A 13,478-nucleotide genomic window follows, 5' to 3' on the forward strand; every position below is an offset into this window, starting at 1 on the left:
TCCACCACCGTTCTTGGAATCCAATCCGGCTCGGTCCACCTTCCCCTACGCGATTTACAAAGCTTAGCTCCACCGAAAGGGATCTTTTTTCCTCCTCCCAGGATATAATATAGCGATAAGTGTAAAAATGTCGAGCGAAGAAATGATGATGAAAATTTCAATCTTCCTCTTCATCGATATATATATATATAGAGGGTGTTTTAAAATTAACGCAAGATTTGAATTAAATATAAAAGAGAGTTTTTAGTCTTTAGATATTTATTTGCTAGCATATACGCACCCTTTCGTCGAAATTTTTCATGACTTTTCTGCATAATTGTGGGTGAATTTCGTTGATGCAGCGTTTAATTTCCTTTCGTAATGCACGTGTGGTTGTGTTATTGTTGACATAGACCTTTCAAATAACCCTATAAGAAGAAATCTAATGGGGTTAAATCACACGATCTAGAGGGCCAATTCTGATCACCCAAACGAGAGAGTATACCAGGAAATGTCTCATGCAGTAATTGTTTCATTGGCTGTATGACATGTGGCACCGTCTTATTAAAACCACATATCGGCCACATCAATATCATCCAATTTCAGCAGAAAGAACTGTGTTATCACGTCGCGATATCGAGCACCATTAACAGTTGCTGCTTAACCAGCCTCGTTCTCAAAAAAGTATAGTCCGATTCTGCCTTCAAAATCCGCACCAAATAGTAACACGTTGTGGATGCATTTGTTTTTTGCTAATCACACGTGGCTTCTCCGAACCCCAAACACGGCAATTTTGCCGATTAACAAAGCTATCGAAAATGTTCATCGCTTAGGATGATTAATAATCCATTCCACGTTGTTGCATCGTATAACGCTCCATTTTTACTAACCCTAAACTCTCAGCTGTCAAACTGTTCTTTTTTCAGGCAATTAACTTAATGCAAAAATGGCAGCAAATCTTGCCTTAATTTTGGGACATTCTTTATATATATATACACACAGCTCGATACAGGAAGAGTGAAATGAAGATAGAAATCGAGTATTAACTAACTCTCGTTGATTATTTCGAAAAATGTCGCGGGCATCTGGTCGCGTATAAAACATACAGGAAGGAGGGGGGGCTGGTATCGCGAGTAAACATTAGCGTCGCTTGTAAAGTCGGGTGAAAAGCGGCGGGCGCTCGCGGCCGGGTAGCGGCGGCTCGTGGCGGGCGCGGTAAAAATCGGTAATTTGCCTCACAAATAAGCGGGCGGCCAGACTAATTATTATCCGTAAAACAAACAAGCCACGCTTTTATTCGGCCGCGATAAACATCGATAGGTAGGTAGCCCCGGCTATCTGTATGACGTATGTTTGTACTTATGAGAGGAAGCCGGCCAATCAGGTATACACGGGAATACGGATAGGCAGGTATCCGCATTTTGTACATCACCGGCGTGTATTGGCGTATGCAAAGCTTCCAATATTTGACTAGCCGAAGCTTTTGATTTATACGCGCGTCCAATAAAATACAGGCTTAACTTTAATGCCCTGGATCCGGCTCTGCCATCCTCCTCGCGTGTGTGTGTGCGTGCGTGCATCTATATTTTCCCCGTCTTTGTACATCCGACACGTGCACACGCGGACACGTAGACAGACTGCTGCCTATCCACCTATCAACTTATCGGCGGAAACACAATATGGAACTCCCGTCGCGATACTGTTTACCAAGTTTACGTATACGCGCGCCTCTATGCGATATTTACGCGTGAAAAATGACCGTGGTAATCGGGATACCCCTTCGAATATGTCCCTTCGAGTCGATTCCACGATTCGTCGATAGGACACCCGTCAAGGAGGATGTATTATTGCGTTTACGACGCGGCACAGATATTGCCGATTGGAGCGATGATGATGATGATGTTCTCTTTACTTCTAGGTTAAACGCAATTTACGCGATCGATAGAAATAAAACTTTGATCTTGGAAAAGAGAGTCGAGATTAAAAATTTTGGTTTATTTCGATCAGTTGGAAGAAGCCAAGATTTTTCGTTTAAGATTCGCTATGGAATATGGACTTGAAAACGAATCGAATTGTATTCTCTTCGGCCCACTGCTTCTAGGAAGTGGCGTCTGCCACTTGTCTGGAACTTTGGGAACTTAGTTAATGAGACGAGAGAGGTAAGCCGAGACTTTTGTCTTTGATATCTCGTATCGGGATAAATGAAGGAAAGTGTTTCGAAGATTCGTAATCATCTCGTTCACGGGAAGTCGCTATTTTCCGAGTTACAGCGGTTTCAAAGTTTTATTGATTTTAATACGATTTAATTCGAGTTTTAAGACTAAGTCTACTCCGAATTAAGTCGGATCTTTGTTTAATTGGACTTTAATTATACGACGATAAATCATTGTTATCGCTTAATATAAATTTAATTCGTAATTTTAATTTATAAACACAATATCGCGATAATGATTTATGATATTTTTCAAAGTTGTCATCCGTTTCCCTCCAACTGATAATTACACGGTTGGAATAAATTACATCGTTTAAATTGACGAGTTCTATTAATTGCGTATCACTTTTCTGAAAAGCCGAAACAGCCACTTCGCTAAACGTAACGCTCAACCTAACAATGTATATTAAAATGCATTGCCTCTTTAATTTTAATCTACTTTCGTATTTCGCGTCGCTGATCATATTAAACATCATTTCCTCGTTAATATGTAAATAATTCAATTTATAACTCGCGTGTGTGCTAACATTCATTAGGAATAATCTGTCCTTAAAACTGGTAAATTTGACGGGAAAATTGCTAAAATTTCGCGACATAATAATAATATCGTCCCGAGCGATATATACGCGCTTTTAATTACACGATATTAAATTTTTTTTTCTTTCCTTTTAATTTCCCTACATTCTGTATTAATATCATTAATAAAATCTCTCTCGATCAAAATCTAATCGCTCTCATCGAAAAACAATATTGAAAATTCCTGTTCCGAATTATCAATCGTTTTAATCCCCCATTTCCTCCTTATCATTTCCAAGAATAATGCAAATCCGTAATATCCGATTTCGAATCGATTTCCCCGTCGAAACATTTCGACATCTCCAATTGACCAGCCTCGAGTAATAATAATGTAGCTCGCGAATAATAAAAAAAAAAGCAACAACGATACGAAACAATACGGAATTAATTACGCGAGCGAGGAACAACACAGAATTTCTCTCTCGGTTCTCATACAAGAAGAGAACAAGAAAGGTTCGCAAGAAAAGCGAAGGCCGAAGAATACACGGGGGGAGGGGGGAGGGAAATAATTGAAAAATTAATTGAAAATTCGTCCCGATAACGAAATAAACAGGAAGCATGGGGTGGGGAGATGTAACGTGGAGAGAAAAAAATAACGCGAGCCAATACGTATGCACGAACGCGCCTCTCTCTCGGCAAAAAGAAGGGGAGAAAGGCTGTTTCCATTTTTGCGGCTAACGATTCGATGGAAGGTTTTGATTTTCGTCAGGTAGCAGGTATTGGGGCAGGCCGGGGGTGGCCCCGAATTCGTTCGGGGAGAACCGATTGATTTCCGGGCTTAGGCAGGCACGTGAGTTAAATACGTATCGGGCTTTGCCCTCCCCTCCCTCCCTCTCCTCCTGGCACTCTTAACATTACCTAACCTTCCTCGTCTCTTTTTCCTCTTTTCCCTTTTTTTTTTTTTCGTTCGTTCAATTTCAACTAACGATCTTCCGGCTTCTGGCCGGGGTAACTACCGTCTCGTGAGGATCCTTGACACAGGAGCACCGATGTTTCACCGACTGCTAATCCTTTTGCTCCCTCGCTAATTGCCAATCCGTGCCCAATCTTTCCTCTCTTCCATCTCCGTTAACGAGAGCTCTCTCTCTCTCTCTCTGTTACGTCGTCCCAGATTTTGATTTGATAGGGTCGAAAAAAATGGATAATTTTAACGGGGAGAGGAGGAGATGTAACGTCGAGCGTAAACTTTTTCTTTTCTCGCGAAATTAATTAAAAGAAAGAAAAAAAGAATAAAGACAAAGCAATTCTTTTTGTACATATTTTTACTTATCTATATTTTAACGAATCTTCTTCTTTTCTCGATCAATCTTAGATCTAATTTGGTTGTGGAATAATTACGGCGATGGTTTAATACAGAGAGAAAAGTTGCCATAGCATCCCACGTTACGTCATAAGCGTGTAAATTGTAAATCCGCGTAAAAACGGATGCTCACAAAGTTTACGTTTCAGAATTTCTCCTCGGAATGTATTATATATTTATATATACACGATTCTCCCTTTAGCCAAACTCGCGTTCCTCTTCATACGGAAGATGAATGAAAACTTTTGGCGAAGACGCAATGTTTGTTTATTTAGTTCCGTAATTATCCGTGCCGGAACCGTGTAAAATACTCCACTCTTTCGCGAAAACATTCCCCTGGGGTTAAGCTGGGGAATAAGTTTTCTTTGTATTATACTTGACGAATGAGGGAGGAAGGGGAGAACGGGATTGCGAGGAAGTGTACGCATCCTCCCCTCCTCTCCGGATTGTTGAACAGTCGATGAGATTGAACAGTCGAGATGATGAAATATAAATACATATATGTATATATATATCATAGAAGAAAATTCTATTTCTCTTCTGTTTTTATCGTTTTTTGCCGCGGCAATTTTAATCCTTTTTTTTTCTTCTTTTTTTTTTTTGTGCTGAAATAATTTACACACCTAATATTTACCGCAAACCGTAAACCTTAAAATTTGAAAAAAACTGGAGAAATGTAAAAATATTTACAGCCGTAAATAAATAAAGTGGAAAAACAGTCGAAAGCATTTCCATCTCGTGGAAACTGACCCCGTTGAAACGTTTTTTTCAATTTACAAAATGACGAACAACAACGACGTCGATAAGAATATTATGTCTTCTCTAAAAAAAATCGATTGATAGCTACGATAATTATAAATATGTAGATGTGGAAAATAGTGTCTCGCCACTGTTATCGATGAAAAGAAGAGCAATTAAAAGCGAGAAGAATTATCCTTACATCTCCCTTTCCTCGAAACAACACTTACGGACAAAAGAGAGGGAGAGGATTGAAGGTCCATTTTAATCGCGACTGGAAACTCTGTGAATATTATTCGAAGCAGACGAACAGGCAGGGGGGAGAGGGGGTATAACAGGGAAGGGTTTAAAACTTCTCTCAAAGCGGGCAGAAGCACGGACGTCTTACGTGTAAAGTGAAGTAATTAATCCTAATGGAGCAAGAGTGTACGCAGGGAGCATAATATCTAATTAGACGACAAAACTTGTTTGAAGTTTTACGGGGGGAAGGGAGGGGAAATTTTGAAAGTAGAAAACGAGGCGAGTTCCCTCTGTTGTACGAAATACCTATAGACCGGGTCCATAGAAATACCGGCCCCCGTATCTTATTACCCCATGTCAGCGATCTGTTTTTCTTTGGAATATTTCCTTGTTATATTCGTTATTATTTCTATACCTGATGGAAATGCTCGCTATGCCTCTGGCTACAATCATCCGATACCCCGCTTCTCGTTATCCAATATATATATATATATATATATATATATATATATATATATATATATATATATATATATATATACACGTGAATACGAGGGGACTTTTGTGCAACAGGGATGCGTTCCTGCGAACAACGTTTACTCTTATAATTAAGAATTATTTCAAGTAGGTTGTCAAAACTATATTTTAAATACATCTGAAATCGATCATTTTTAAAATCGAGATCTATAATTCGAGTTAATAACGTTTACCATTTCAAAAATTTCGTTTCTGTTCAATTTTCAAGGAAATCGATCGATAGCTCCACAACGCCAAGTTGAAATATTTTGAAGTATAATATATTCGTCGAGATGATATTTCCTTCAAGTGTACACAATAATCCATACCGCAACCGAATCTCCTTCTTCTCGTTTCGAATCTTTTCACCGCGGGATTCGAGGGAAAAGTTATTTCGATACGGAAGGCATTCGCGCTAACGAATTCGAGGAAGGGACGAAGAATGCTATAATAGGTAATATAAAGTAAACAGGGAGAACAGTTTCGAGATAACAGTTTCAAGATATTAGGAGGGAAGTCGGAAATCAAGACTCGCAGGGACTAACTTACAAGGTCGTCGGCGTCCGTGTATATCTTATAACAGGAGGAGAGAAGGCCGAGAGAGAGAGAGAGAGGAGGAGAAGAGGAACAACTCGGTGAGAAACTCAGATTAAAATGAAACATCTCGAAAACTCTCCTCTGTATGTTTCCTCCCCCTCCCCCTACCGGATGTTTAATCGTTCCCCGAGTTTCGTATTGTCTTGTTAGGAGTCAGCGTTTCAGGACATTACTTCGTCTTAAGAATTAAAGCCGATTTATTAGTCAGGAGTTATTTTCCAGGTTACGTTACGTTATGCCAAACCGGGGGGATTTCTGTTTGCCAATTCAGATTTGCATCAGCTATTCTCCTTCCAATCTAATTTTTCCGCTTTGAAATTTTGCACGCGTGTTGTTATCCCCCCTCCTCCTCTTTTTCTCCTTTTTTTTCTTTTCAAATAATCCGATCCCCTCCTTTCCCTCCCGATTAAATTAATCCCCATTGCCGTTCTCATATCCATAAATATCGTCGCGTTTCCTTACGTCGAGAGAGACAGAGGCTAGAGGGATCCGTATCTAATTAGCACCGTAGAAAATTTAAGCAAATGAAAAGACAACAGAATCTTGAACTGAATCCTGTTTCATATCTCGAATTAACTCGGTACGCTATCCCTCCCTCCTTCCCTCCTTTCTCGTGTCTTTTTTTAAATCCGAATAAATGAAACGTTCGCCTAATTGTTCCCTAACCTACCTCTTTCTCTTTCTTCCTCATAATTAATTTCTAAGAGGAGAAAAAGACGAAAATCACGCGTAACAGAATTATTTATGGTATAGAAATACCGTAATATATTTATTCGTCGAAATTAACGACGAAGGGGAGATATTTTATTTCGTTCGTATAATACGGAAAGGGAGGGCATGATTGAATTATTAATAAACGCGAATTCCCTGCGCGGGGGATACGTTCTATTTAAATTTAAAGGTCGATGAACTTTCTTATGTGCGTTTAATATGCGCGCACATTAAATGTGGGAAGGGGATCGATATGTGTGACGTGCACACGTATCTATACGTGGTAAATATACGTATGTGTAACACACGTATGTAATGTTTATATACTTGTCGCATGAAACGTACACGCGTGAACACTTGGGAAACCTCAGCCATATATATGCATGTATATATATAGATATATATATATAGGACTAGTACACACAGATTCCAACGATATTAACTATGCGACGCGCATAAGCTGCGATTTAGCAACTGCCAGAAAGATTATCCTGTTCTATTAGAGGAAACGTTTTAGATATCTCCGTTCTCTCTGTCTCTTTCTCTCTTTCTTTCAGTAATCGTACATAGATGTTAAACCGTGACATTTTGTACCGCTGAAATCTTGTTCTGGTATTTATATGTTGTTTCAAGAAAAAAGAAAAAATCCGTCCAGTTAACATTTGAGAAACGAAATTTTTGTTTTTTAATCGAAAAAGAAAGGAGAAATCATTTGAATATGGAAAATAAGAGATTCGATATGTCGATACGAGGGTCGAGGTTGATTTTAAGGCCACGAGAGGCATAGCGCAGGGTCAAGGTCAAGTTCGAGATTATCTCCGGATTTATTATATATTGCTTTCAATTTAATATAATAATATCGTTAAGATTGTAGTGAATTAGCAGTGAGAATAGATCGTGGAGAAGTTGGTGAATAAACATCGGAATTTTCCCGCAAGTTTGAGGGAAAATTTTCTTTTTCTCAACACTTTTGAGACAAGTTTCGCGGAAACGAAACGAAATCTCGTTTCGTTTAAAGATTCACGACACTGAAAAGATTGCAAAGACGCGGATATTCGTAAATATTCATAATGGAAGAACGGTATAATAGTGGCCGGCGACGTATAACGGGAGGGATATGGAGGAGGGTCATGGCCATGATCGAATGAAACTTGCGAATGTCATCTTGATCTGTCTCTGACTGAATCGTCGTTATAAAAGATGATCGAGAATTCCCCCAATTGGGAAAAAATAATTCCGTGTTCCAAATCTGGGAACGAAAAAAGAAATAACAATAATAATAATAACAACAATTCTTCTCTAAACACCTCGTTTCATCGATCTGGAGAAGGATGAAATTGAAAGGAAGTAGCAATCAACTCGAGAAATTCTGTTTCGAAGAGAATTTCTTTTCTTTACGCCAAAAAATTGGGCGTTGTGGAGAAAAAGATTTCAATTGTTCGAATAATAACTGTATTTCATTTGTTAATTTAGAAAAATACTCGATCCCCTTGCGTGCACGATATTCAATGGAATAAAAGAGGTGCGTATAATAAAGAATGTTTGTTGAAAAATAAAAAAATAAAAAATGAAAAACGAACGCGGAAAAAAATAATTAGGTAACGATATTTAAACGTTATAATTTTTAACAACGATTCTATCCTATTCCGCGGATATATTCTGTAATATTCCCTGTTTGTACACGATAGTTATATAAGTTCTACGGAACAAGCGAAAAGCACGCTTCGAATAATACATTAACGAATGTGTTGCTCGTGCGTTATAATAAAAAAGATATTATTTGCCTCGGATAAATAATCTGCAGAATCATCGAAATATTTCGATTCGCCACGCGGTTAATGAATGAACCGATTGTTCAACCGACCGACCACCATCTATAATTGGAATCGTTGGATGAAAGACGATCGAAGATCGTAAAAATTTTTGCAAACTTTCGTACTTGATATCAATTCAGAGAAATATTCGAGTACGCGTTGCACATTTAAAGAAGAATTATAAACTATGTGAAAACTATTTTCCCCACCGTCACAATCTCCAAGTACAGTTGTTGCATTACTTTTCGAAACGTATTTCGCCGCGATACTTTTGCTCGCATAGCCTCGTATAGTTGTTCCATAAATCAAAGCGTTTTACTCGAGCGTGAGAATAACCCGGCAGCCGAAGACTTAGCGTGATTCACTCTTATTAAAGCGTTACTTGTATACTTACCGTTATATTCCGGCCATTATTTGAAATCGTTCGTCTGAGACACGTTCGGTCTGAAAACTTGGACGGTTTTTAATTTGCGGCCCGTCATAAACGACTTATGGCTCGGCCGGCCGAAGTCGTTGATACGAACTACTGAATTTCGACGCGGTGAGAAAAATCGATGGAAGTAACAACGACAGATCTTTATTTACATTTTTCAAAATTTTGTCTATATGATCCTTCCCTTCGAAACATTGTATACTCTATGTTGTTGTTTCTACAGTTCATTATTTAATTAAACTTTAATAAGAAAGGAGGAACTTGCTCTTTCCTCGAAGAGTTTTCCACTTGTTTTTTTTTTTTTTTTTTCAAAGAAGATACAACGTATACGATATCGGAGGTAAAATTAAAATAAGGCGAGCATTTTTACAAAGTTTTTAAAGTAGAACAATAGGGGATAGAAATGCGGCAAGTGAGAACTGATAAAATTTATATAGTGTTGCAGTTTTCTAAAGCCCATCTTTACGGCGTTCTAGCATCTTATCCTTATCAAAAATGTTTTTTCGAATTCACGTTATAGAGGAGAAGTTGAGCTCTATTTTCTTTTTACTTCTTCTTTCTTTCTTTCTTCCTTTTCTCTTTCTCTCAGAAGAACACGAATACGAAATATATCGTTTCGACGTTTTTAAATAAACATCGTATCGTTTCGTTCTTTCAATTAATGCACATGCGAATTGAAAATATACAAAGCTTTGTAACATACGTAAGCCCAAATTATTCCAATAACTCAAATTACACATGGAATATTTATGTTTATTCAATTATAGTGGCAATTCACTAACGGGCATTAAAATTGTTATTACAATTGCCAACATATTTCCATGTTGCACATTACAAAGTGCATTATGCAAATAACCAATTCTCGCGTATACGAAGTAATGTTATTAACCTGTAACGTTATCAACTTCCATAATGACATTCACCCTAAAGCGATGATTTATATGTAACCGATACATCCTGTTCGATACACGTGTATTCATTAAGTTCGAATTATTACTTGAGGACATACCACCCATCCCCCAAAAGTGATGCCAACAATTCGAAAAAGAACGAGGAAATAACAACATTTATTTCTAAATTTACTTCAAACGACACACATCGAATTAAAAGAAAGTAGCAATATAATCATTTCGCGAATTCTTTTCTCTCTTTTTCGATTTCTTTCTCACTTCCACGCACGCATACACTCACCTCTAATGATTGATCGACAACAATGATAATTTATAATTGATAATCTTACGTTGGGTGGGATTCGAAGAATCGATCGAAGCAACAACACACTTGAGATCCTTGGCTAATTCGTCTGGAATGGGTTTGAGTGGAAAACGTGGAGCGATCCACCGGATAGATCGTTGTTTTCCGATGATTCGAGCGATCTTACGATCTGTAACGCGATAAGTTTTTAATAAAGGAACGATATCGATACGTTGTACAATGCCGCCATGACTTTCAAGTAATAATCCAACGTGGAAACTAATATTTGTCGAACAAAGGAAAGTTTGTTTTTGAAAAAAAAAACTTCTACGCCCTTCCTTCCCTCCCCTCCAATTCCAAATACCATACACACACATACACACACATATATACATATATATATACACATGGAATTATTGATTGTAAACTGGAGGGGGGTAACTGGAAAGGAAAGAGGTTTCAAGACAAATAAGCGTTTGTAAACTCGCAATTGATGGAAACTGAAAACAATACGATATTTTTACAACGGTCGCGCATCGTTCGCCGCAAATACAAAAATAATCCGATTATTCCTTGTATGAATCGTACCTGTACGGCTCGTAACCATCGTCTCCGTAACCGTATATGTTCCACAAAATATATATATATATATATATATATATATATATATATATATATATAAAAGAAAATGGGCATCGCTTGCGGGCTTGCGAGGCAAACATCAAACAGATCTTCGGGCAAATGCCGTGTCAGTTGTACACGGGGAATCCGATATTTTATTTTATTCCACTCTGGCCTTCTCATCCGCCATTTTTCTTTAACGTTCTCCTTCTCTCCTTCCCTCCCCCCCTCGAGGCTTAAGTTTTTCGCCATTCGTTTCGCCGATATCCAACGTGGATGGAAACGTATGCTATCTCTCTCTCTCTGTTTCTCTTCTCTGTTTTTTTTTTTTTTTTTTTACTTTGTTTCGCCGTCAAAATCGACAGCCAATCATCGTGCTTTTGTCGTCCTTCGAAACGTCTGCCCGCCGATACAAAGGGAATTAAATTTTTAAAAATGCGATCGGGAGTAGCGGATACTCTATCCACGGATGATTCTTGGACGGACGTTGATGGAAAATATTTTTTTCGATCGATTCAATTTATGCTTCGATATTATTGGGTAGAACGGGACGAATCACAAGGTTTCTTCGTTATTATTATTAAACGAAGAAAAGTCAATGCGCGTCCTATTCATTGTTGATCCATCGATTATGGATTAATTAGTCTTCGTTAACTTCAGTTGGAAATTAGAGAAAAAGTTCTCTCTCTCTCTCGCGAAAAACAAACAATGCGAAAACTGATTAAACTGTTTTTTTTTTTTTTTTTTCGTTTTCCGAATCGATAGAATTTTACAACGAGGGCGGATTTGTATTTGTACATCGTCGCTTATTCTAACGAAATAAAACTGCACGCGATGATGAAATCAAACATTCCCGAATCATACGTACTATTTATTTATTATATATCGATGCGTCGTAATTTTTAACCTGTTATTTTCCCCCTTACTTCCATAACTGTCCACCACCGTGTGGAATATTATTCTTCCTTTCAATTTCGTTCAAATATCTCCGTATATTAAAGTCGCAAATTAAATGTCTAATCGTTGGCACAGCTTTCGCAAAGACGGAGGATGGGTAACGAAAGAAACAAAATTCGAGCCGCGTATAAATTAAGCGTGACTTGAACCGCGCGATGTATCGAAGTCGATCGTGGACGCGCATGCGCGGGTGAAAAATTATTTCCAATAAATCTTTCGCGATATCCTTCGTATCCCATCCACTTATTGTTTAACTAACCTCGAGAGGGAGGAACGAATTCGTATGCGATAGGGAAAAAACAAGTCGACGCTGGACGCTGGGCTCGTCGATGATTCATGCTTCGATAAATTACTTTTTCCCTCCTTTGCGGTACGCTCGCCTGTTTAGCGCGATAACACGCGCGTTGCGCCGCCGCCACGAATGTCCCTGTTCGCTAACGGGATTGAGAGGAGAAAGAAATTTCTCTCGGTTGAAGAATAAGAAGAAGAGGAAGAAGAAGAAGAAAATTAACAAACAACGCAACATTTTTACGCGCGAGGGATGGAATTTTAAAGGGAAATTATTATTCCTATAAGCATTATCGCGTTTAAAAATTTACGCGCGAGAGAAAAACGATAAATAATTCAATTCTCCCTCGCGCGAAACGAAATTTCTCGTTACGAAATGAATCACTCGTTATTTAAATATAAATATTTCAACGGGATAATATATTATTTAGAATTGCTTTTTTCAAAATTATAATTTAACGAAATGTATACAAGCGCGTATTTTCTGAAAATTTAAAAATCCCTCGAATATGAAAAATTTCACGAGGAGAGGTTTTTAAAATTTCGTTTTCCAAACGAAATAAAAAAAAAACAAAAACAAAAACAAAAACAAAATTCATCGCTATAATTAATATTCATTAAATATATTCAAACGTTAAACATACGCCTAATGTATAATTAATTTCCCAACCGTTTCCAATCACAGCACTCCCACACTCCCTTATAAAGAACGAAATCACACGTTCGATCGATTCATTATTAAAATACAAATATTCAAATATCGTAATAATCGTTCGACCAATCATCATAAATTTGGCAATTATCTCGCAAAGAAGAAACGAATACCTTCTTCTTTCTTTCGAGAAGGAGCAGCGAGGAGTTAATCTCTTTGTTCCATGAGAGGCTGGAGAAGTAAAAGGTGATCTTCCTTTCCCCCCGATTTTCCAATCACAGCACTCCCACACTCCCTTATAAAGAACGAAATCACACATTCGATCGATTCATTATTAAAATACAAATATTCAAATAAAATTCGTAATAATCGTTCGACCAATCGTCATAAATTTGGCAATTATCTCGCAAAGAAGAAACGAATACCTATTTCTTCTTTCTTTCGAGAAGGAGTTAATCTCTTTGTTCCGTGAGAGGGTGGAGAAGGAGGAGGAGATCTCCCTCTTCCCTCGATTTTCCACGAAACCGTCCGATACGATCTGTGTATCCATGTACCAAGCTCGAGTCCTCATCGGTCGAAGGAATAAGAATTTTGCACGAAACGAATAAGAATTTTGCCCCGCCTGTTCGACCAACTATCGATACGAACCT

General features: G+C 38.0%; 1 protein-coding gene across 6 annotated transcripts in view; it reads left to right on the plus strand.

Moving 5' to 3' along the window:
- LOC551623 (nucleolysin TIAR) overlaps positions 1-13,478 on the plus strand; it is a 465,359-nt gene that overhangs the window by 157,499 nt on the left and 294,382 nt on the right. The window lies entirely within an intron of this gene.

The sequence above is a fragment of the Apis mellifera genome, linkage group LG1 (assembly GCF_003254395.2).
Source record: "Apis mellifera strain DH4 linkage group LG1, Amel_HAv3.1, whole genome shotgun sequence".
Lineage (NCBI taxonomy): Eukaryota > Metazoa > Arthropoda > Insecta > Hymenoptera > Apidae > Apis > Apis mellifera.